The sequence below is a fragment of the Pseudochaenichthys georgianus genome, chromosome 16 (assembly GCF_902827115.2).
Source record: "Pseudochaenichthys georgianus chromosome 16, fPseGeo1.2, whole genome shotgun sequence".
NCBI classification, from domain to species: domain Eukaryota; kingdom Metazoa; phylum Chordata; class Actinopteri; order Perciformes; family Channichthyidae; genus Pseudochaenichthys; species Pseudochaenichthys georgianus.
The window spans coordinates 21,505,579-21,527,376 of record NC_047518.2 but is presented as its reverse complement, the minus strand read 5'-3'; the positions used below and the strand labels follow the sequence as shown (position 1 = coordinate 21,527,376).

Below are 21,798 nucleotides of genomic sequence, written 5' to 3'. Positions count from 1 at the left end.
ATGGATTGATCGATCGAAACGGATGAAAGAAGTTCAAATAAATAGGACAGCCTGAAGAGTTGAAGGAGAGCAGTGCAAAAACACAAGGACGGTCAGTAAACAGCATGGAAGAGAAGTTAGGCAGGCACACACATCCGTTACTAAAGATGGATGAAAAAAGATGGAAGAATGGCTGTACCAGTGATGGACGATCAGTGATGATGATGGATGAACCAATGATTGGAGGAGAAGAGAGGGCGGGGGAGTTGTAAACAATAGTGCATCACCTCATAACAGAGGCAAATCCACAGAAGGATGGATGGATGGATGGATGGTAGATTGTTGTGCAATAGATTAAAGCAATGCAGAATAAAGTAACCGTGAAGTGGAATAGAAAGACTGAGGTTAAGTGAAAGATTGACAGAGGGAAAAGGTAACAACTCACAGCAATGTCAGATCATTGAAATCAAGAGAGTGAATGAAAGGATGAAGATCAGAGAGGTAGCATTAAGAAGTGATAATGAAGAAATGGAGAGACTTGCAATAAGATGTAAAGGACAGTGAACTAAAATGATGCATGGGAATTGACCTTGTACAAGTTTTAGATGGATACATCAGAGTTAAGCTCACACAAAAAATATAATCGTTATTTAGAGCTGGCGGAGGTATTCCAGTGTGTGTGTGTGTGTGTGTGTGTGTGTGTGTGTGTGTGTGTGTGTGTGTGTGTGTGTGTGTGTGTGTGTGTGTGTGTGTGTGTGTGTGTGTGTGTGTGTGTGTGTGTGTGTGTGTGTGTGTGTGTGTGTGTGTGTGTGTGTGTGTGTGTGTGTGTGTGTGTGTGTGTGTGTGTGTGTGTGTGTGTGTGTGTGTACTTGTGTCTGTCTATCTTTTTGTGCCACTACAAGGCTCATGTGATGGAGTCACACTGACACTTTTGTGTGTCTTCGCCCTGCCAGCGACAGCTCCACAACATTATCACAAGACCTAATGAAGGGCCACTTGTCCTCATAAAAGCCAAGAAAAGAAACCAGGCTAGCGCAAATGTGAGATTAGCTTCAACAGACACATCAATTTTGCAAAAATATAATCTTTTTCAACTAAAATGCGACTATGATTTATTCAGCTGAATTATATTTTTAGCCTTGCAAGCTACAGGGAGTTCCTTTCCAGTACAATTTACCTGATTTGTCTTTGAGCTGCAGGGAAATGGAACACCTGGTTAAAAGCTCCACACATATTTGAAACGCAAACTCTAAAAAATAAACTCATTGACCACAGTCAGGATTAAACCCTTGACTGGTTTGCTTTAAAGGAACAGTGTCTCCATCTGGTCCAACCTGCTGCAAAATAAAAACATTTACAATATCAAATATTTGTTGAATTCAGCTCCCAATAAGTTGATTTCCATTTGTCTTTATGACCATAACGTTTTCCTACTGTATTTTTATGTGACATCACTGCAGCGAACATATTATCTCAGCTCAGTTTGTCTTGAATTAAAAACACATTCTGTTCGTGGTGCATTCCAGGGTTGAATGTTTTCTTTTACAGGTGTTGATTTATGCAGTTTTCCTCCTAAAAAGGGACTTCAGCTATTCAATTCCATAACCAGACTTCCTTAAAGTCAGTGCATATGTATCACCCCTTTTCAAATACTAGTCAAATTAAAGACATATTCCACTCCTTTAAATTGCTGTACTTAGTTGATCTTACAGTTATGCTCCCTTAAAACAACTATATTACTTCTATTTATAAAACTTTTTGGAGTATTTGTTTTATATAGGTGATTTACAACCTTGACAAATCTTAGTCTGGGATTAATGAATGAAATGAATTCATGACTTTTCCAACCGTCCTCCTTTCCCTTAGTGCTGGTGGAGTGCACAAGGGTCTGCTGTATTCACCCCGGCAGCCCAGCCTCTCACCTGTGCAAATTACTGAGCGTAAACACACTGGATCACACTAGCTTCATGTGGTTAGCCACTTCCCTAGCTGGGACAGGGTCTACTCCAGAGAAATAAGCCATTTCCTGCTCACTGAGGGAAAGATATGCTCAACTGTAACCTACTGTAATTCTTTCCAGGTGGTGGGTGTGATTTTTATCTTTTAAGAGGATGTACAGTACCCGGCAAGAAACATGTTCAGCTATTTAGACTCCTTTAAACTCCAGCTGTCACCACGTTAATGTCTTTGAAACATGCAAACCGTGTAGTTTTCATGATCAAATATTATATCTCTTAAATAAAAACATTTGGATATGCTTAATCTAACACCTTTTAAATAAGTCCAGATGGGGGGTATGATTTTTCTGCACATCATTTAGTTTAATAACCCTGTAATAATATGTCACAAATATATTCTTTACTCAGTTTAAAGTAATATACCTAAACTCTAAAAGTTAAGCTTCATGTTTTGCAAATATGTACTGTATGTGTCGAGGCTGAATGCAAAGCTAAATAGAAATACAAGAGTGGTTTGAAGATGAAGAGAATATTTTTTTAGTATTATGAGACCTTACCACATATTTTACTACTTCAGCTGTATCACTGAGATCTCAATGTTTGAAATATGTGCAGCCATTTAGCCCCTTCTTCAGATCATCAGGATCTAAAGAATCTCAAAAGCAGTCGGACTGGTTGTAAACACAGGAGAGAAGCTGCTATTAAATGGAAAAACCCCTGTATAGCAGTAGATGTATTTGAACCCATCTTCTGCTTGTTTATCGTGTTGATCATCCCGGAGATTTTGTGAGAAAAGACACTATCCTTAATTGGTTTGAATTACATCTCTGAAAAACACATGTTTTGCTCTCACTTTGTCACATTATATGATGCCTTTTTAATGAATGGTACTGCAAACTCGGGCAAAATCCTGAATGCTACTGATGTCATCTTATCTCCTTGACAGCTTATTTCCGAGGCTGACTCCTTCTGATCTGCTGTGATATGCATGTTGCAAAAGTGTAAATATTCTATTAGGCAAGATATACGGAGGTTAAAAAAATTAAATAATACATATATATATTTATTTATTTTCTTTTACAATAATACCAAAAGTAATGCATTCATTATACACGGATGATCTATTAACTATTTACCACACATTTAAATATTAAAAGATGTATCAACATTTGAAGTGTATGAGTTAGTAAGATCATAAATACACAATGAGCCTCAGCTACAAGAATATGTATGATGTGATAATGTGCTTTGGATGGATCATGTATACACTTTGTAATCGTTTTATAGAAAAAGCCTCTCAAGGTCATTTCAAACACTGATGTTATTTCCAAGCCTAAACTTGCGTGCGTGTGTGTGTGTGTGTGTGTGTGTGTGTGTGTGTGTGTGTGTGTGTGTGTGTGTGTGTGTGTGTGTGTGTGTGTGTGTGTGTGTGTGTGTGTGTGTGTGTGTGTGTGTGTGTGTGTGTGTGTGTGTGTGTGTGTGTGTGTGTCTGTGTGTCTGTGTGTCTGTGATAGAAACCAGAGGTGGGGACTCGAGTCACATGACTTGACTCGAGTCAGACTCGAGTCGCATATTTTTTTACTTGAGACTTGCTTGACTAACATTGATAAAAGACTTGACTTGACTTTGACTTGGTATTCATGACTTGAGACTTGACTTAAGCTTGAGATAGATGACTTGAAAAGACTTGACTGTTTAAAATTAAATATTGGAGTTTGTTTTGTAGTGAGATATTACGTTTAGTTTTTTCGAAAAACGTGATTATAGCGCCATGCGCGCAAACCTGGCAACCCACTAGAAGGCAGGGTTGCGTTCCAATAATCCAAAAATCAGCTCCTAAATTCTAACCCTATCTCCTATTCCTTGACCTCTGAGTGAAACGCCACGGGGTTAAGGGATAGTGGATAGGAGAATTCAAAAGGACTTAGGAGAAGAGACTGCGGTACTTTAGAGAATCCGACTGCACTTTCACTATCCGACGTGTTTATGATGCGCCAGCGGACGTCATGAATGTGCGTCTGCTGCTGTGGGGAAACTATGGAAACTACAGTTTTCTATACAGCGGACTACAACATGGATGTATAATAAGAAGGAGGGACTACTGTAAACTCATCTAGAGACTCTGCACCGTGCTCTGACGCTCTGTTTTATGCTTTATGAACGTGGACAACAGAGAAACATATTCTTCATGACCAAAGTTGGAATTTAAATAAAAAAGGAAAGTGAAACTTATGCTCTCAAAGTCGTCACCCTCTCCCTCCGGTCCACATTAATACAAATGATCCCAATACGTATGATTGTATGAACTATGAAAATATCTTAAAATCAATACAAATGTATTTATTATAAACGTTAGTCCTTAACATCTATCATGTGTATCACCATTCAAACATATTTTAAAAGTTGAACAAACTCCACACAGCTCAGTAAAGACTGTGAAATGTTGACTTTATTTGATCATTTCAGTAAAAACTAACGTTCATATTTCTCTTTTTGATTATAATACTGATGAACGTTCAGAACAAAGCACTTACCAAATACCTTTTTGAAACGGGCGACTGTTGAGTGACGGCAAATGTTGCGGCTGCAATGCATTGTGGGGCAGCATTTTCTCCTCTCCTTTCGTCAAGGGAGGTCCAGTGGTTCCTAAGCTAAAGGAGGTTATAAAGGAAGTTTGAAACCTCCTTTCCTTTCATTTAGAGAATTGGAACGGCACTTAACATGGCTGCCACTGAGGGACTTCCGGGTCATTTCACTTGGTTAGGAAGGTTCCTAAGCTAAATGGACTATTGGAACGCAACCCAGGAGTCTCAGTTAACATGGCAGCGGCTAGCTTTACTCAAAAATAGTGAAGTTTGGATTCAAGGATTATTTTGTCGATGACAGTAATAAGAAGAGAACAGCGGTATGCAGGGTCTGCAGCATAAAGATCAGTGACACGACCACCACAACATCCAACTTCATTCGTCACTACAACAAAAACTACAGAGAAAGGTGCGTGCATGTGTTGTGTTAGCTAGAATGCTAACGTTAAGTTTAAGCTACGTTAGACTTGGTTTCAAATCGATTAAGCATTGCAAAGAGAAGACAACGGTAAATGAACACTAGAACCTCCAAGGGATTCATTTTTACTAACCCTGATAGTGACGGGCTGTCAGGAGAGGGGGAGAGAGAGGAAAAGAGATGCCTCGTTTATTTCCCCTGTGTTATTATCAGAAGTTACTGTAAACTTTTGAATAATGTAGTTCATCTACTTTTAGTAGTTTGTTTAAATGTTTTAATTATGTTGTTTTTGTTTGTAGAAGTGCATCATTCCTTGATTTATTGTAAAATGAATCTGAACTTTTTGATCTGTTATGATCATCCACACTCTGCAGCTTTGGGGACAGAGCCTTCGCAGTGGCAGCTCCAAGGCTCTGGAATTCCCTCCCCCAAGATCTTCATGACTCTGAGTCCCTCACAGTCTTTCAGTCCCGCTTCAAAACACATATTTTCAACTCTGTCTACCCATAAGCCCCCCCCCCCTCTCAATCAAATTCCTCTTGACTGCCTTTTTATTTATTTATTTTTATTTTACTATACTTACTTGTTTGCCTGTCCTTGTTTGTCTACCCTCCCTCATACTGTAAAGCGTCTTTGAGTTGTGAAAAGCGCTATTTAAATAAAATGCATTATTATTATTATTATTATTATGATGATAAACTGAAGCAATTTCTAAATTAAGTGAGTTTTAAATATTGTCCTACTTAGTTTATAAGGAAATTATTAAGAGGAACAAGTTAAATGATTTGAAAATGATATCTATGTAGGTGCTGACGCTGTTGGCGGTTCTAGTGTTAACAGAAATTTAAATTAAATATGTGTAATGGCAAATGCCATATATGATTTTCTTACCTGGAATTCTGCCTTTTTGAACAGACTTTTTGAGTCCTAGCTATATTGTCTGCAGTTCTAGGGTTAATATGAATCTAATATGATTGTCATCGGTCTAAATTAGATTTCAAATGATTAACTGTGTATGTAATGAAGATCATAGTGTGGGTTGAATCCATTTTCATTACCACATTCTTTTAACTGATTTAAATGTGGAAACTGGGCTTATTCATCATCATTTTGTATGACTTGACTTGACTTGCTTGACCTGAGCAATGACTTGACTTGCCTTGCTTGACTCTCATCACAGTGACTTGGGACTTGCTTGATACTTGTAGGTCAAGACTTGAGACTTGCTCATGACTTGCACATGTAGGACTTACTCCCACCTCTGATATAAACTAAGTCCAGCCAGAGTGGAGGCATGTCCAGGCTAATTTACAGGCCAAAAGACACATGTGGTTAAGTTTCCATGACCTCAACTCCATGATGTTGGAACATGCACACACATACTGTACTCACACTCACACACTTGTGCACACACACAATAATGTTTCTACATTTGTATTTTTACCCTCTTTTTTCCCCTTTCTCCTTTCCTTTGCTGCTGCCTCCTCTCTCTAAATTGCAACATTTTCTCAATTACCATTTATTCCATTGTTAACCCACTGAGGTATAGCGAAGTGTGTTCTGTAATACCACAGGAGTTCTGTCATCTGCAGAACAATTACGTCAATTAGCTCTCATTTAAAAGGTTTCCAGAGCTAGGCTAATAACAGTCCAATGAAGTGACAGCCAACCAATTAATCTCTAAATCTAATTGCTCAGTAGGTACCGTCAATCACTCATAATCCCTCAACCCCCCCCCCATGTTCTTTCTTGCTTTAGCACATTCCTTCACTCAGTAACCTTACTCACCACCTGTCAATCAAATATAAACTCGCCATTCCACCCCTCTGAAACTGCTGTGCATTCCAACATGTTGACATCACAGCCATGCTGCGAGTCAGCACATTTGGCTTCCAACATAACACTGAGGAAGACAAGAACAATCACTTTAAAAAAGAGGGAACTATACGTCAGAGAGATGAGACATCAGGATAAGACAAACAAATGTTTAAGCAATGGGATTAATTTCACCTGGAGACTAGCAAAGACCTATAATCAAAAACTGACTCATTCCTGTAAAAGATAAATGCTTGCAGCTTAGATCACTTAAAATAAAGACAAACATAAGCCACCTTCTGCAGTCCTAATGCAGCAGTCTGATGATAGATTGCTGTGTCACTGTGCCACATCATGGAGCCGGCCTTTGAACTAATAGTTTCACAAGTTCAGATATTATTAAATGTCTCGTGAGAGATTTACAGCATGTGTAGCTTTCGGCTTCTGGCAATGAACTCTTGCACACGTGTGCCTAGAAACACATGCTATGATTTAAAGCACAGCGCTGTGCAGTCAGACAGATTCAAACATTTTGCTCCAAAAAGTATATCCAGTTCTAATCCAAAAACACATTACATTTGTGACAAGCGACATTGGTCAATTAATTTTAAACATTTTTCATTGTTGACATAAACAGCCACAATCTGAGTTAAGTGGGCATTTAAGCCTTTTATGTCATAGCTGAGTTAGCCCAAACAAATAAAATCCATGAATTTTATGAAGATAGTTATTTCTTCATGAGCCACAGTCGAGAAATATGTGAGTCTGGGTTGTATCTTAAAGGGGAAGTTTCTCAGCACTTGAGAATGGAGTTACAGATGCAACACAGATACTGTTTCCCTTGTAAATAGTGTTCGTCAAGAGAAAGCCATATTCTTACAAGTCTTAAAGGTCAAACTGTGCAACCAGTAAAATCTGTTGTTTGTGGCAGGCTTTTCTTTTACTTTAAAGTGTGATTGGTATGTGTTACTCTTTCAGACATAATCATAATTGTGCATTTGTTAGGAGTTACTCAGTCAAACTGTTTATTTTCTTGAGCAATACCATTTGATATATCAATTTGAAGTGACACTTTTATTCATCACTTCCTCAACAATCATTTTTTGTTTTCAATTCCCACATTTCTCAGTCTCAGTCTCTCAGTCACAGACACAGTGTTAACTGCATATATCATCACTGACACCTACATTAGTCATTCCTAAGAAACAGCTACTAGGACGTGAATATGGTTCTCTGCGTGCACCAGTTACTGGAAGAACAAGAAATGCACGCGAGCTAAGAAAATGAAATTCCATTTGCACAACATTTTCTGTATGGAACCATATCATTATGGTATTATACATCATGTTTTCAACACATTTGTGGGCTTCAAAGCTTTGCTCACCATGCACATCTGTTAGCTGAACACTCAATTTCAAACTGACGTGTTTGAATGCGACATTTAGTTTGAAGTGGTATCACACACACACATTCTGTAAGCTCAGAAGCAATACAAATATCCACACTTGTAACATATGTGATTTCTGCAGACTAATCGCTCCATATTTTATTGTTAACATATGTATCCTTTGACCCTTCTCAAGGCATGTCTAGCCAATTGGGAACACATTTTGCCATTGTTATTAAAAATGAAGCTGATGTATAAGTATCTTAAACCTGCATTATTATTCCATGAACAGGTCAAATTAAATAGAAGTCTTTGAGAAAATTACCCTATGACTTATTTTATTTATTCTTTCAGTAAACATTCAACTAACGGTGCTTATGGTCTAAATCGCCAGTTGCAAGTCTTCTTCAATTCAACATTATATTCATTTTATAAATTATTGTCGTGTTAATGGTAAAAAAAAAGACGATATGGCAGCGTATGCTTGGCAATGGGGCTTATTTGTGATTGAAGGGTCATTCTTACATTCAATCAATCAATCAATCAATCAATCAATCAATCAATCAATCAATCAATGTTTATTTATATAGCCCAATATCACAAATGTTACATTTGTCTCAGTGGTCTTCACAGTGTGTACAGAATATCAGTATGACAATACGACACCCTCTGTCCTTAGACCCTCACATCGTACAAGGAAAAACTTCCGGAGAAAACCCAGTTTAAAGGGAAAAATGGGAGAAACCTCAGGGAGAGCAACAGAGGAGGGATCCCTCTCCCAGGACGGACAGACGTGCAATAGATGCCGTGTGTAAATTGAAAAGATAATACATTTGCACATTGTCCATGTCTTGGTTTTTGGTTTAGAACTTTAACTCTTTCTCAGCTTTTTATCCATGAAACTTAACTGACTAACAATGTGGTCGCCTAAACATGTTCATATTTTGGTTTGATCCACGCTTTCATGCCACTTCTGTTTCCAAGAAAACAAGAGGGCGAAGACCAAAAACCAAGATGGCGGCAGCAAAAATGTCACATTTTAAGCTTCAACAACCGAATCCACAAACCAATGGTTGACATAATGGTACATACGTCCTATTCTTATTTACTGTCTATAGACTTACTTTGATTGAAATGATAACGTTAAAGCTACAGATAAAATGTATCAAGCAGAGAAACACATGGCGGTGGTGGCGAAGTCCATAGGGACTTGGCTTGGCAACTGGAAGCTCACCAGTTCAAGTCCCGTCAAGACCTGGTGAGGTGTCCCTGAGCAAGGCACCATTCCCTACACTGCTCCCCGGGCGCTGTTCCTTATGGCAGCCCACTGCTCCTAACACTAGGATGGGTCAAATGCAGAGAAACCATTTTGTTACATAGTGAAAAGAAATGTGAAGCATATTCTCAGTGATGGTTAAAATCTGCACTCTCACAAGTACATGTTATGTGGCACCATCACACCCCATAATGAAAAATATCATTTGGCAATATTGTTTTCCCTCACTGATGTTTAATTGTTCCTTAACCAAATTGGCTTGTTCCCTTTTTCATTCGGGTTCCCACCACTAATTAGGCATGGGATTTAACTGCCGATGACTTTAGAGCTGGATCAGAACACACCCAGCCATTATAAAAAACCAAGGGACCCATAATGTGGTGTGGGCTTGGCCGCTGTAACCATGGGGTGGAGAGACAGGAGGGGGGGGGGGGAAGCCAGTAACAGTTTTTCTCGGTTGCTCTTTGAATCGTTGGCTGTGTCCTTTCTCGCCTTTGGCCTGTCATAAGAGTTTTCTCTCCCCCCATTTTGCAATTGTTTTTATTTGTTTCTGTTTCCCTCTTGTCTGCCAGTTTCACCTCCTTTACCCTTATCCCCTCTTGTACACTCGCTCTCCCTCTCACACTCCCGCCACAGTAAGACCTAATGTGAACTTTTGACAGGAGCTGGGATCTTTGTTTAATTGCCAGTGTTACTGTGAATGCCCTCATAAATCTAATGCTGTAATGCCTTTCAAACGCCTTCTAGGCCTCACAATCACACGCACACAATCTCTTTCTCACTTTCTCCCACTTTTGCTTCACGCACACTTCAGCACATGCACAATCGCACCCACAGATGTGACGTGTGAGAACGAGGGCTTTGAGGTTGTTTGTGCTCACATCAGACACAGCAGCTCCAGTGTTTGTTTGCAATTTCCACTGGCTTTGGTCCAGTCCCACCAAACACATGGGAATTTGTGGATCAGCATCTTCTCAAAAAGCTCCTGGGCGTCAGACTGTATAACTGAACAAAGACTGAGTGCAATGAGGTTGTTATTTTTATGTTGTTTTTTACTATTTGATCCATACCCAGTAGTTCATAGTTGTGTGTGACAGTGGAAAAAAGGAAAGCAACACAAGTGGTGACATTATTTAGAAGTTAGGCTCTAAATAACCAAATCATACTGAAGAAACATTTACTTTTGAGTGTATAATATTTTGTTACTAGGCGATTTATATATTTGTATGTGTCTTTTATATCTAATCATACATTCAAGAACGTTTATATTTATGTAGGCTCTATTTTTTTCTTTTAAGCAGAATGGTAAATGATTAATTATAACAAGTCAGTATGAATAATCGTGTAGAGACTGATGAAACACATTCAATTGGGCTCATCAAATGTACTTAATAATTGTAATCAACCTGAATACTAAAAATAACACTTAAACAGGAAGAGCTGTGTATATATATATATATATATATATATATATGTACTGCTGTTATAAATATAATCCATGACATTTGAATGTCAAATTTGACATTAGTGTTTTCTGCTGGATTTTGCACACTGTGTCAGTTCATTTCCTGTGATAATATTCAGTCTATTGCCTACGGGGACATTTGAAATCAGTGAATGTAGCTACAGTTCATACATTCCTTCTTAGAGAAATAAGCCACGTTGATTTGCTCAGTTTTAGTTTTTGCAATGTCCCAGGCAGCATGGTAGAAGTCAAAAGGCATTTGCACTCTTATCCAAATGCCAGGAAGTAGAGCTCAGTGATATTTGTACGCAATACGGTCAAGTTGTGTCGTTATTTTTTAAAGTGAATGTTGTCACACAACCAACAATTGCTCAGTGTTCCTAAATAACATACTGATAACTGTTTGCGGGTTTTATATAGGGGCTGTTCAGTCTGCAATGTTAATGAAAGTGAAACATGGTCTGTGTATCAGCTCTGTGATTCACATCCTTTCCCAAATGTTATGGGTTCTTCCTTGGCCCATCTTACACCCTCCCACCAAGTTTAATAAAAATCAGACCAGTAGTTACAGTATATACAAATACCTTTATGAAGGATAATACATTCCTAGCATTATGTCTAGGGCTGACAGACAAAAAGATCAAAGAAGGTATACAATGACTTATATGGTACAGGTTTAGTTGGCTCTTGTAACATGTAAGAAGGAATCTGAAGCTGTGCATGTAACCAGAGAATGACACATGTAAACTGAGTTATTGTTTTTTCCCCAGGTGGGGCAGAGTGAGAGTCAGAGGGAAGATCTTCTGGTCTAGACAGGACTGTCAGTGTAAGTGTTACATTCCTTCTTTGTTGTCTATTACAGTATACAATACCTGTCTGTATTTGCACATCTTTCTTTCACTCTGCAGCCCCGATTGTTTTATTCTCGTATTGTCTCCATCTCTCTGTGTATCTGTGCTCCGACAGCTGATTACATGAATTATTTACAGCACGTAAATCCTCAGCAGCTGCTCACTGTTTGCTGTTTGTCCCCCATTGTTCCTCCTCTCTCTTTCAGGTTAACATGGGAGGTTTCTTTTCAACCTTGTCACCTTTTCTCTCTCTCTCTCTCACTCTCTCTCTCTCTCTTTCACTTCCTGCTTCTGTGCCTGGGGTTAAGCTCTCTCTCTTTCTGTCTCCTCTTACTCTCTGTAATTACACAGCTCTCGGTTGCAGCCCTGTCTTCCCATGGGTTTGTATGTCCTTATGTAACTGGCTGAATCACATTTATTTTCTATATTCATGGGAATTTTTACTTACAAGTTTACAGTTGTTTGTCTGTGTATATTTTTGTGTCGGTTGTGTGTGTTTGCATATATGGTTGACCTGTACACAGTTGCTATATGGTTTCAGATCCTTCAAATTAAGACACTTTTGTGTGTGTGTTTGCTGTTCTTCAGCAGTTGTTACTTATATAAAATTGAGTACTTTTTTTATTTCACTCCAGGCTTTAAAGGCATTGAATAACGAGCCAGAAATGTACTGTCAAATTAGTTTTTCTTCTTTCTTCTTTGGTTCCCTCAATCAAGTCCCTATAGGTTGGAGTCCAAGTATATTTTTTTCATGCATGTGAAGTAATTTCGTGTTGAAAAGAAATACAATAATAGTAGTTCCACACAATACAATCTATCAAAAAATAGCATGAGGCTAATTCCAGGGTAGAAAAAGAGACACCGAAAGGGAAGTGTTACCTTTGGCTGTGTTAAATCATTTATTTTCCACCATTCAGTTTCCATTGTTTGAAGCCACAGTCGATCTGTCCAATATTACTGCTAATCTAACTTCAAAGGGCTTCAGTCATGTTAAAGCACTTTTTAATTGTGATAAGGAATATGCTTTCATGCCTAAACCCTTCTCCTCAGTTCGTCTGGACAGAACCCATAAATATTGAGGGCCTTTTTTCATTGGCAATTAAAATTAGAATTGGTCACATATTTCACTGTCAGCCATTTCCCTTGCACACAAAGACATGTGTGGGCCACACACATGGAGAGCCAGACATGTGTGCACGCAGAAACACATGCAGTGTACATAGTGTTTTTGCCCAAGTTAAGGACACTTTGATCAAACATCATTTGATGTTCTTCGGACATTACAAACTCTGAAGAAAAACAATTGCTCAAAGCCTTTTCTAGCTTTTCCACTTTGGTAGGCTGATGATTCACCACAGGCTTCCCTGTTGTCCCTGTGACACATGAGATGCAGGCAGCGCCACACTGTCCAAAGATAACACAATAAGATGAGACTTGAGTGAATCACTTGTATTTGACACGGAAGACTCTTCACGCTTTGATATGTAGACGATATTTTGAGGCAGTGGAACAGAAAGATGTTATTCTCAAATGACAGTATCAAGTTGGATAACATTTTATTGGACGGAACAAGACCAGAATTATCATTTATGATTTGTTGTAGCGGTTGGTATCAGAATGATTCCTTCAAGGCCATCTTAATATTTCCTGAACAAATGACAGAAATATGAAAATAAGAAGAAAAATAAACAACTGTTTGCTGCCATATCCGCGGTCACATGAAAAGATGGATATCAGTTTCATCAATGCGCTTCCTGTGGGCATACAGTATAGTAGATGCAGGATGTGTTTTCCCGACATACGACAGAGACAAGTAAATAGAAATATGAGCCCAGCTCTATACAAAATGTTAAAAACACATTCTTATAAGTTACACGTAATACACAAGTCATAAAATGTATCTAGGAGACATTTGATTCAGTGTTAATGGCTCCTGAGACTGGAGTATTAACTGCCAACGCATTCATGACCAAGCAATTTTATTTATTATGTGCATATATTGCAACATAACTTATCTACAACAGTTATGGTATGAGAGGTATAAAAAGACCGTTTAGACCTTACTTTACATTTGTATTAAGTTCCTTATGTTTCCACTTATACATTGATTACCATGTCACAAGTGACCTGCTCATAAGGCTAAGAGGTTGGACAGAAACCCTCTCCCCTTTTACAGGATCATCAATTCAACAGAGAAAAAGTCTCCCAGTGACACGCAGCGTTACTGACACGCCAGTCAGACTGACAGCTCAAGCTTCACTGCAGTAGCTCTCACACTTCAACACAGCACAACTTTACACTGCAGTCAGTCAGGATTTGAGACACGCTGCAAATAGTTCCAACTGAGTTTCCCACTGACAACACTCAGAGTGGGATTTGTTTCTAAGGTTGGAGAATAAACTATTAGTGACGGAGAAGGAACAGAAGAAGCTTGACTTGGGTTCGTTCCCCCTCACCTCAGCTCACTGCAGCGTGCCTTTAACAGTGCAGTCAGGCTGGGTATTGAGTTTTGGCTGACATGGCTGGGTTGGCTCACTGCTTGTTTAGCAGTCTGTCTGTATGTGTGTTTGTGTGTGTGTTTATGTGCATGCATGTCTGCGCTTGTGTTTGTCTGCAGGATTCCTTTGCATACGCAGATCTGTATGTGCCTGCATGACCTGATTGTATGTCGACAGTATATATCATCATGTGCAGTGAACGAGGGCTATAAACCTTGGTGGGATGTTTTTTTCGGGGTTGCTGTGCAGTGTGGCCTCATTACCCAGGTGTTTACCCCCAACAACAGGAAGCGGTTGTCATTGACTGTCTGCCGGCAAACATTGCCTGAGGGAAGAAAATACAGACAGTCAGGAAGGGAGATAGAGAGAGGTGAAAGAAGCAGGGATTTTCGTAGAGTGCCTTGTGAGACTATCTATCTACCTATCTAGTATAGTATATATATATATATAGATATAGGTAGATAGTATCTCTACCTACCTATCTATCTATCTATCTATCTATCTATCTATCTATCTATCTATCTATCTATCTATCTATCTATCTATCTACCTACCTACCTACCTACCTACCTACCTACCTACCTACCTACCTACCTACCTACCTACCTACCTACCTACCTACCTACCTACCTACCTATCTATCTATCTACCTATTTATCCATCTATCCATCTGTCTATTTACAGCACATCCTGTGTCTGTCTTTTTCCGAAATGTGTGTTTATGTGTGGCTGTGCCAGTCAAACCCTAGCTGGCAGGTCAATGGGTTCCTCCATTCCTTCACCAGAGGAGGGAGAGAGGGAGAGAGGGAGGGAGGGAGGAGAGAGAGAAGAGAGAGAAGAGAGAGATGAGAGAGATGAGAGAGAAGCGCAGAGGAGACATACAAGCTGTTGACAGGGATTTATGAGCTGATAGTGTCAGACTGCAAGCACAACAACAGTCTCCCTGTCTCTGCCTGTCTGCTCATAGAGAGAGACAGAGACTGACAGAAAGAATGGAAAGGGGAGGAGCGAGGTGCAAGAGAGTGAGGCAGCAAAATGTGTTGAATAAAGCAAGGGAAGAACGAGAAAAATCAGGATTGGGATTTCATTTAATTTGTTTCAGGTGGATTTTCCTTTAAACACCTTAATTTCCTCTTTTCATCCCTCTAACTTCAATATCCCTTCAAGAGCTGACTTGTTGTTGTCATGTTGATTGGTGACTGTATTTGTTTTTGCTCATTTAGACTCATGAGAGTTAGAAACCATGTGTTCACTTTTTCAATACAAAGTCTATTGTTGTCTTCACTCACCGCAGAGATATTGACGAGAGAAGTTTGAAAATATGACCATGCATGTTGTGTATTCTGGATAGTATATTATCTTGCAACATATTTTTGCCTCACAATTTCAAAAAAGCGGAGAACTGTTGTTAAGTTTTAATGTCAGGAATAACAAGTTATTCAAAACGTTCAGCATTAAAGACATACATTTTTATGGCTGCTTATGTGTGTGAGTGTTGAATTTAGTCGTGGTGAGTCATAACTGCAGTGTTCACTGTTGGATGACACATACTGTTGGGCTGTCTGACATACAGAATGAGAGACACAGTCTGGTGGGTCATTTTGTCTAATTTTCTGTCTTAAGCAATAATCCAACATATCTGACTCTGAGGTTTGATGACTCCAACAATATGTATTTTTTCCCTTCCTATTTACCATTGGTTCTTTCTTAGATAAGGTTATGTTTTTTATATAGCGGGGTTTTCCTCACCACACTTATTCAGACGGCTGTTATAAGTACATTTAGCTTACACTGAAACTAAGAAATGTGTGAAAAAGTCTGTAATATTAATGTTTCTAAGTTATTACTTATTTGTATTACAGTTTTTATTGTAAATGTAGGTGAGACACAAATGTCTACCCAACTGTTGTGTTGTTCATTGTATATTCTCAAGTCTAAAAACATGCTGTACATATAGACATCCTTCCTCTCTGACACAACACCAGCTTTTAACTTTGGATATTTAAAATACACTAACATGTTAGGGTTGTGATAATAACAGTGATAGAGATGTGAAGACTTCCAGTCTGACTTGTTGGGAGACAGACAGCCTGACAGTGCAAAGAACACATACCACCTGGGGATAATATACACTGCAGGTGATTTATATGTCAGTTCTAGTTCAATAATATAGTATTAAAGAGTTGTGATTTATCAGCCTTTTTTTTCATTTCGCATAGACACTGAGATTCAAGACTCATGGTTTAGCTTTTACCCTGCTGAGTAATGATTCCCATGTTGGGTTTCCCAGAATAGCAACTTAATTTTCTTCCAGAACTCCTGAATAAAGATAATGGTCTTCAGCGCAGATGCAATGCAAGTCAATGTTGGCTGCAGATTGCCTACAGGGATATGTGGTCCTCTGGTTAAGGCTTTCATGCAAAGAGTAACAGTGCAGTGGGTTAAGGATAGGTAGGCTAGGATGAGTGTTTTCTTGGTCAGCACAAATCACTTTGTTCACATGGGGTAAAAAAGAGTAGAATAACCTCTAGGGTAGTCGTTCTCAACTGGTGGGTCGTGACCCAAAAGTGGGTCGCGGACCCGTTTGGAGTGGGTCGCAGATGTGTGAGTGAAGAAAAAATTCATTGAATTCATTTTTTTATTTTTTTTGTGGAAAAGCCAAACTTTTATTTTGAAGGCCCGATTCTCTAATGCTGTGCATGCAGGCGTCACGTAGTGATCATCTTCTCAATAAAACATCTTTGCTGATGTTTTTTCGAGTCTTCTGGCCAATCAGAATCAAGATTGTTTCCGGAAGTCCCCACGGAGAATAACTTTGCGGTAGAACTATTCTTTATACATCCATGGGTACAACTTCAGATACAAATGAACACATAATGAAATACGACCCCCGGTTTGATGATTGACAGGTCGCAGAACAATGGGAGTTATCTACCCTTACCCACAATTTAAAGTAATTCACACAGACTATCTCCTCTTTACTCTTCTCTCTGTGTGGAGCAGCAAGTTCAGCTGTCAGAACAAAGTGAAAAACAAACAATGGCATCAAATATTATTAATATGTCGGGTAGTATTAGATTTATTTATTTTCTTCTCAGAGTGTACCAGAATGCGTAGTTTATATGTTAGTATTTCTAAAAAAAAACCCTTCTGAGGTTGGGTTTTCAGCATGTGTGCCTTTTTATGTTATACAGTTCAGCTTTGATTCCATCATCTCATTAAACCTTTTATAAAGAATACTTTAGTTTTGTGAAGGGATATAAGGGATATATGCACTGTACTTCACTTTAATTAATAATGTATGCTGAAAAGCGTATATATTACAGCACCATTATTTGTTGAATAGATTTGAGTGGTTCAACATTTCGGGTCGCGATTTATTGACAAAGGAAAAAGTGGGCCCCGAGGCCTGACCAGTTGAGAACCACTGTTCTAGGGACCGCAAGAGAGTTAGACTCCGTTTTTACTTTTACTTCGTCTTGTATTACATCATATGAAAGACATACGTCTTTATTCTATACAGTATTCGAATGCCAACTGCCAGTGAATCATGTGTCTAAGACATTGGCTAATGACATTTCAAACACATCAGTAAATATAAATACATCTGTGGGGATATTGTGTAACAAATACACATGCTTCATCAGCACTGAAATGCTGAAAATATGTCACTGAAAGATGACAGTTGCAATTCTACAGTTGTTTACTTATGAATTTACATGTATTTATCTTTGTTTCTGTCTGCTCCTTCTCTCTTTAGGTGAGCGTGTATTGCAGATCTGCAGAAAAAATGTCATACAAATGAAGAAGTTTATGAAGATAAAGAGGAACACAGCTGAATGGAGAAATATCTCTTAAGTTATGAATATTCGTCACACAACTTCAAAATGTTTGCCAACATCCATTATAACTCCTTTACCTGCATTTAAGGTTTTTAACTTTAAGTAATTGAGCAAATATCTTGTGTTACTTTTTAGAGGAAATCCCTAGCTGTATATAAATTAGGAAATCAGTGTGGATTATGTTATTTTGTATGTGTTTTGAGAATTATGAGTTTGTTTGCTCATTAAATAAAACATGTTTATTAGTTGCATGTTCATAACCACAATGTGTGTCACTAATGTGAATAATTGAAAAGCCAATTATTGATAATCCTCCCTGATAGAAATTCATTTTCTTTCGCTCTTCCACAATACTGTAATAGCTACTTTTTCAGCATAGCTTTGTACTAATGGTTTTCATGTAGTCCTACATGTGAGAGAACATGTGGTCAATGTATAGGCATCTAAGGATTCACAGAGCTACACAGTTTTGAAAACCCTAGTGTCTGGTAAAATAACATATTTATGTTTCTGCACTGTATCTGTTAAGAAGTAATGATCCCGATTTGGTCTCAGGAGAACAAAGACAACGTTAAGTACATGTGCTCATGCAATATGTAAAGCTCTTCAGAGAAATACTCCCCGACTGTACTGCTCTCCTGTGACGGTATATATGTACAGCGTTTCCCTTTTTATCATCCCAAAGTAGAATATTAATGAATATTGTATTGTTCTGCGAAACATTGAGGTAATAAAATGTTGAATAAAGAATTGTAATGGTTACTGCAGAGTTATGACAATATGGGACTACACTTATTGTATTTGTATGTACCATAGGAGTGGTGCACTGTAGAGAAGCCTCCTCCATTGCAACATCTTCCACACCCATGCCTAAAAGCCTTTTAAGTAGCTAAGAGTTGAGTGGTTTGGTGCAGGGTGCTGTGGTTATAGTGGTGAATTCAGATGTAAAATGAACATCGTAGATACAATGGTGTTTTAAATTATAAAGTAAGTGCATTCTTAAGCCTGTTTTCACAATATGTTTGTGTTTCACTTATGCGGCTTTCACACCAGCGCTTTTCCCTTTCGAGCTCCGAGCAAGAGCTTTTCTGGTTCAGCTTCGGTTTCCCTTTTCTGCTCCCGCTCTGTGCACACCGCCCAGAGCCCGACTGGTGCTGCCGCTGCTGCGTCATGACGTCACTGTTTACATTGCTGATTTGCTCCCCAACGGCGTTACGGCGCTCACAACAACAACAAGGGGGAACTGCATCGGGTCGATGATCGTGTTGCTTTTAATCACACGAAGCCAGATTAAATTAAATAACGACTTCAACAACCTTATGCTTTTCTCCAGAGTGCCGTGGTTCATTGTTTATGAATGTGTTTCTGCGGCATTTACCGACCGCTGCAGTGTTGGCTGCATTTCCACGGCAGTTTATTCTCCCGTTAGCTCCCGGTTAGCTCACACTGCAGCGGCCGCTCTAAAGTATTCACTGTCCAACTCACACAAGCAGCTGATATATATCCCAGTGTCAGTCTGAATTGATGCTGTTTGGCATCACAACGCTGTTATGAAAGTTTCTCTGGTATAAAATGGGTGATGTTAGCATAGCAACCGAAGCTAAACTGACTACTTGCTATTGCTATCCTATTGTGGCATAAACCGTTTTCTACAGGCACATTTTACCGGCGTTTGGGGAGTTTATATATATATATATTGCTCGCATAAAATCCCCGGGGTTTTTTGCTTTGTATGTCGGGGGCGGGAGATTCATGTGATTGGTTGTTGGTCGCGTGTTGCCTCTAGACCACCATTTTTTGGAGCTGGAAGTGAACCGGATTCCGGAGCTAAGAGGCGGCGTCGCTGCGGTATGTGAACAGGAAAAAACGGAACTTTTCAGGCTCCAGCTCCGAGCCGGAGCTGAAAACGCGTTGGTGTGAAAGGGGCATTAGAGTACATGTCCAGATTGACCTGCAATGATAGAAACCTCCTTTCAACAGTAATAACAGATGTTCCTTTTGTACCTCACCATCTACAATTATGTGGTTTCCTTTTTAGACTACAGTCCACACAGAACTTATTTATTTATTTGCTTTTATAGAACATAACGTATTTTTAAGACTAAACTCAAATTGTACCACTAATTGAGTCGATGTTCACTTACATCAGCAAATTATTATGTGTGTTACTTAGAGTATTTTTGGTAAAGCCTAGAGGTCGTGATTGTTTTGTTGACTTGACAAACGTTAAAAAAACACGGAAAAAGTCTCTATACTGTAGCTACACACACAACTCTGTGGGAATAGGCATGATTTGAAGATGCTTTTGAGCTAAATGCTAATATCAGCATGCTAACAGAGTGACAATGACCTTAATAAAATGATAATATTATCCACGTTTACCATATTAGCAGCTCAGGGTTGCCAACTCTCACGCATCTGGCGTGTGACACACGCGTTCACTCTCAATATCACGCTCTCACGCTGCCCAAACTATTCTCACGCCAAAAACAAGAATACCGAGGACTAGAAACGGGTTTGAAAACTTTTGTCACGTAGTGATCGTCTTCTTAATAGAACATCTTTGATAATGTCTTCTGGCCAATCAGAATCAAGTTAACGGCGTGGTGTTGTTGCAGGAAGTCCCGACGGAGAATACTTTTGCTGTCGTACATCTCTATATACATCGATACAACATTACGTGTTGATAGAAATCAACACGTAATGAAATAAGACCCCACGGTTTGATGATTGATAGGTGTGTGGGCTGTCTTTCATGTTGACACACAGAACAATGGGGGCTATCAACCCTTATCCACAATGTAAAGTAATTAACACAGCTTCTTCCCTCTTCTCTCTGTGAGGAGCAGCAGGTTCAGCTTTCAGAATAAAGTAACACAAAACTAAAATGGCATTCATTTTTTAAATATGTCGTAGATGTATTTATTTTTCTTCTCAAGAGAGTACCAGAATGTGTATTTTATGTTAGTATTTCAAAAAAATCTCCTGGGGGAGAATCCCCCCAGACCCCCCCGCAGGGGTTGGGTTTTCAGCATGTCAACTCTTTCACCTGTGGGTAAATTGCAGGATTGGCTCCAGGTCGCCCTTTTTATTTACTACAAGACAAATGTGCCTTTTTATTTCATACAGTTCCATTTGGATTGAGACAGGGAAATTATCTAAACCTCACGTGTGGTGTTTCACTGTCAAGGGGGGCGATATAGCGTGAATGTAATTACATTGCAAATAGTGACATGAGCCCCACGACTGTATGGGTTAGCCCTACCATAGATTACTCAACAAAAATACTCTGGAGCCGCAACTGCTGACCCGTATTGCGCATGCGCAAATCTAAGATCCAGTAGAAATTCAAAAAAAAGTCTGCTGCTTATTGTTCTAGGCCAAAATAGAGTCGTAGAGTATGATCAGAGTTGGGTGTAACGCGTTACTTTGTAACGCGTTACTGTAATAATATTACTTTGTCGGTAACGGAGTAGTGTAACGCGCTACTTTTATAATCCAGTAATCACACTACAGTTACTAACATTTCCCCGACACGCGTTACTTCGTTACTTTCTAAAATCAGTCATAATCAAACCTCAACAAACACCTGCAAAGAACACATGCTAGGTGAAGCTAACGCACATAGCTGTTGTTTATTTATATCACACACACGTAGTTCTTCTTCTCTGTTTTCCGGTTGTTGCTTGTTTTGAATGACGAATACACACTACCGCTGCCTGCT

At 39.0% G+C, this 21,798-nt stretch overlaps 1 long non-coding RNA gene across 4 annotated transcripts in view; it reads left to right on the top strand.

Annotated features, from left to right (window-relative positions):
* The window catches only part of LOC117461216 (uncharacterized), a 114,546-nt gene extending 95,611 nt beyond the window's left edge, over positions 1-18,935 (top strand). Inside the window, exons 7-8 of one of the 4 annotated variants that reach the window (XR_011644727.1) lie at positions 11,654-11,709; positions 17,993-18,935. This is a non-coding gene — a long non-coding RNA (uncharacterized lncRNA). The remainder of the gene's footprint in view (positions 1-11,653; positions 11,710-17,992) is intronic. The other 3 variants (XR_004553675.2, XR_004553676.2, XR_004553674.2) reach the window with 3 other exon arrangements.
* The last annotated feature ends 2,863 nt before the right edge of the window (positions 18,936-21,798 follow it).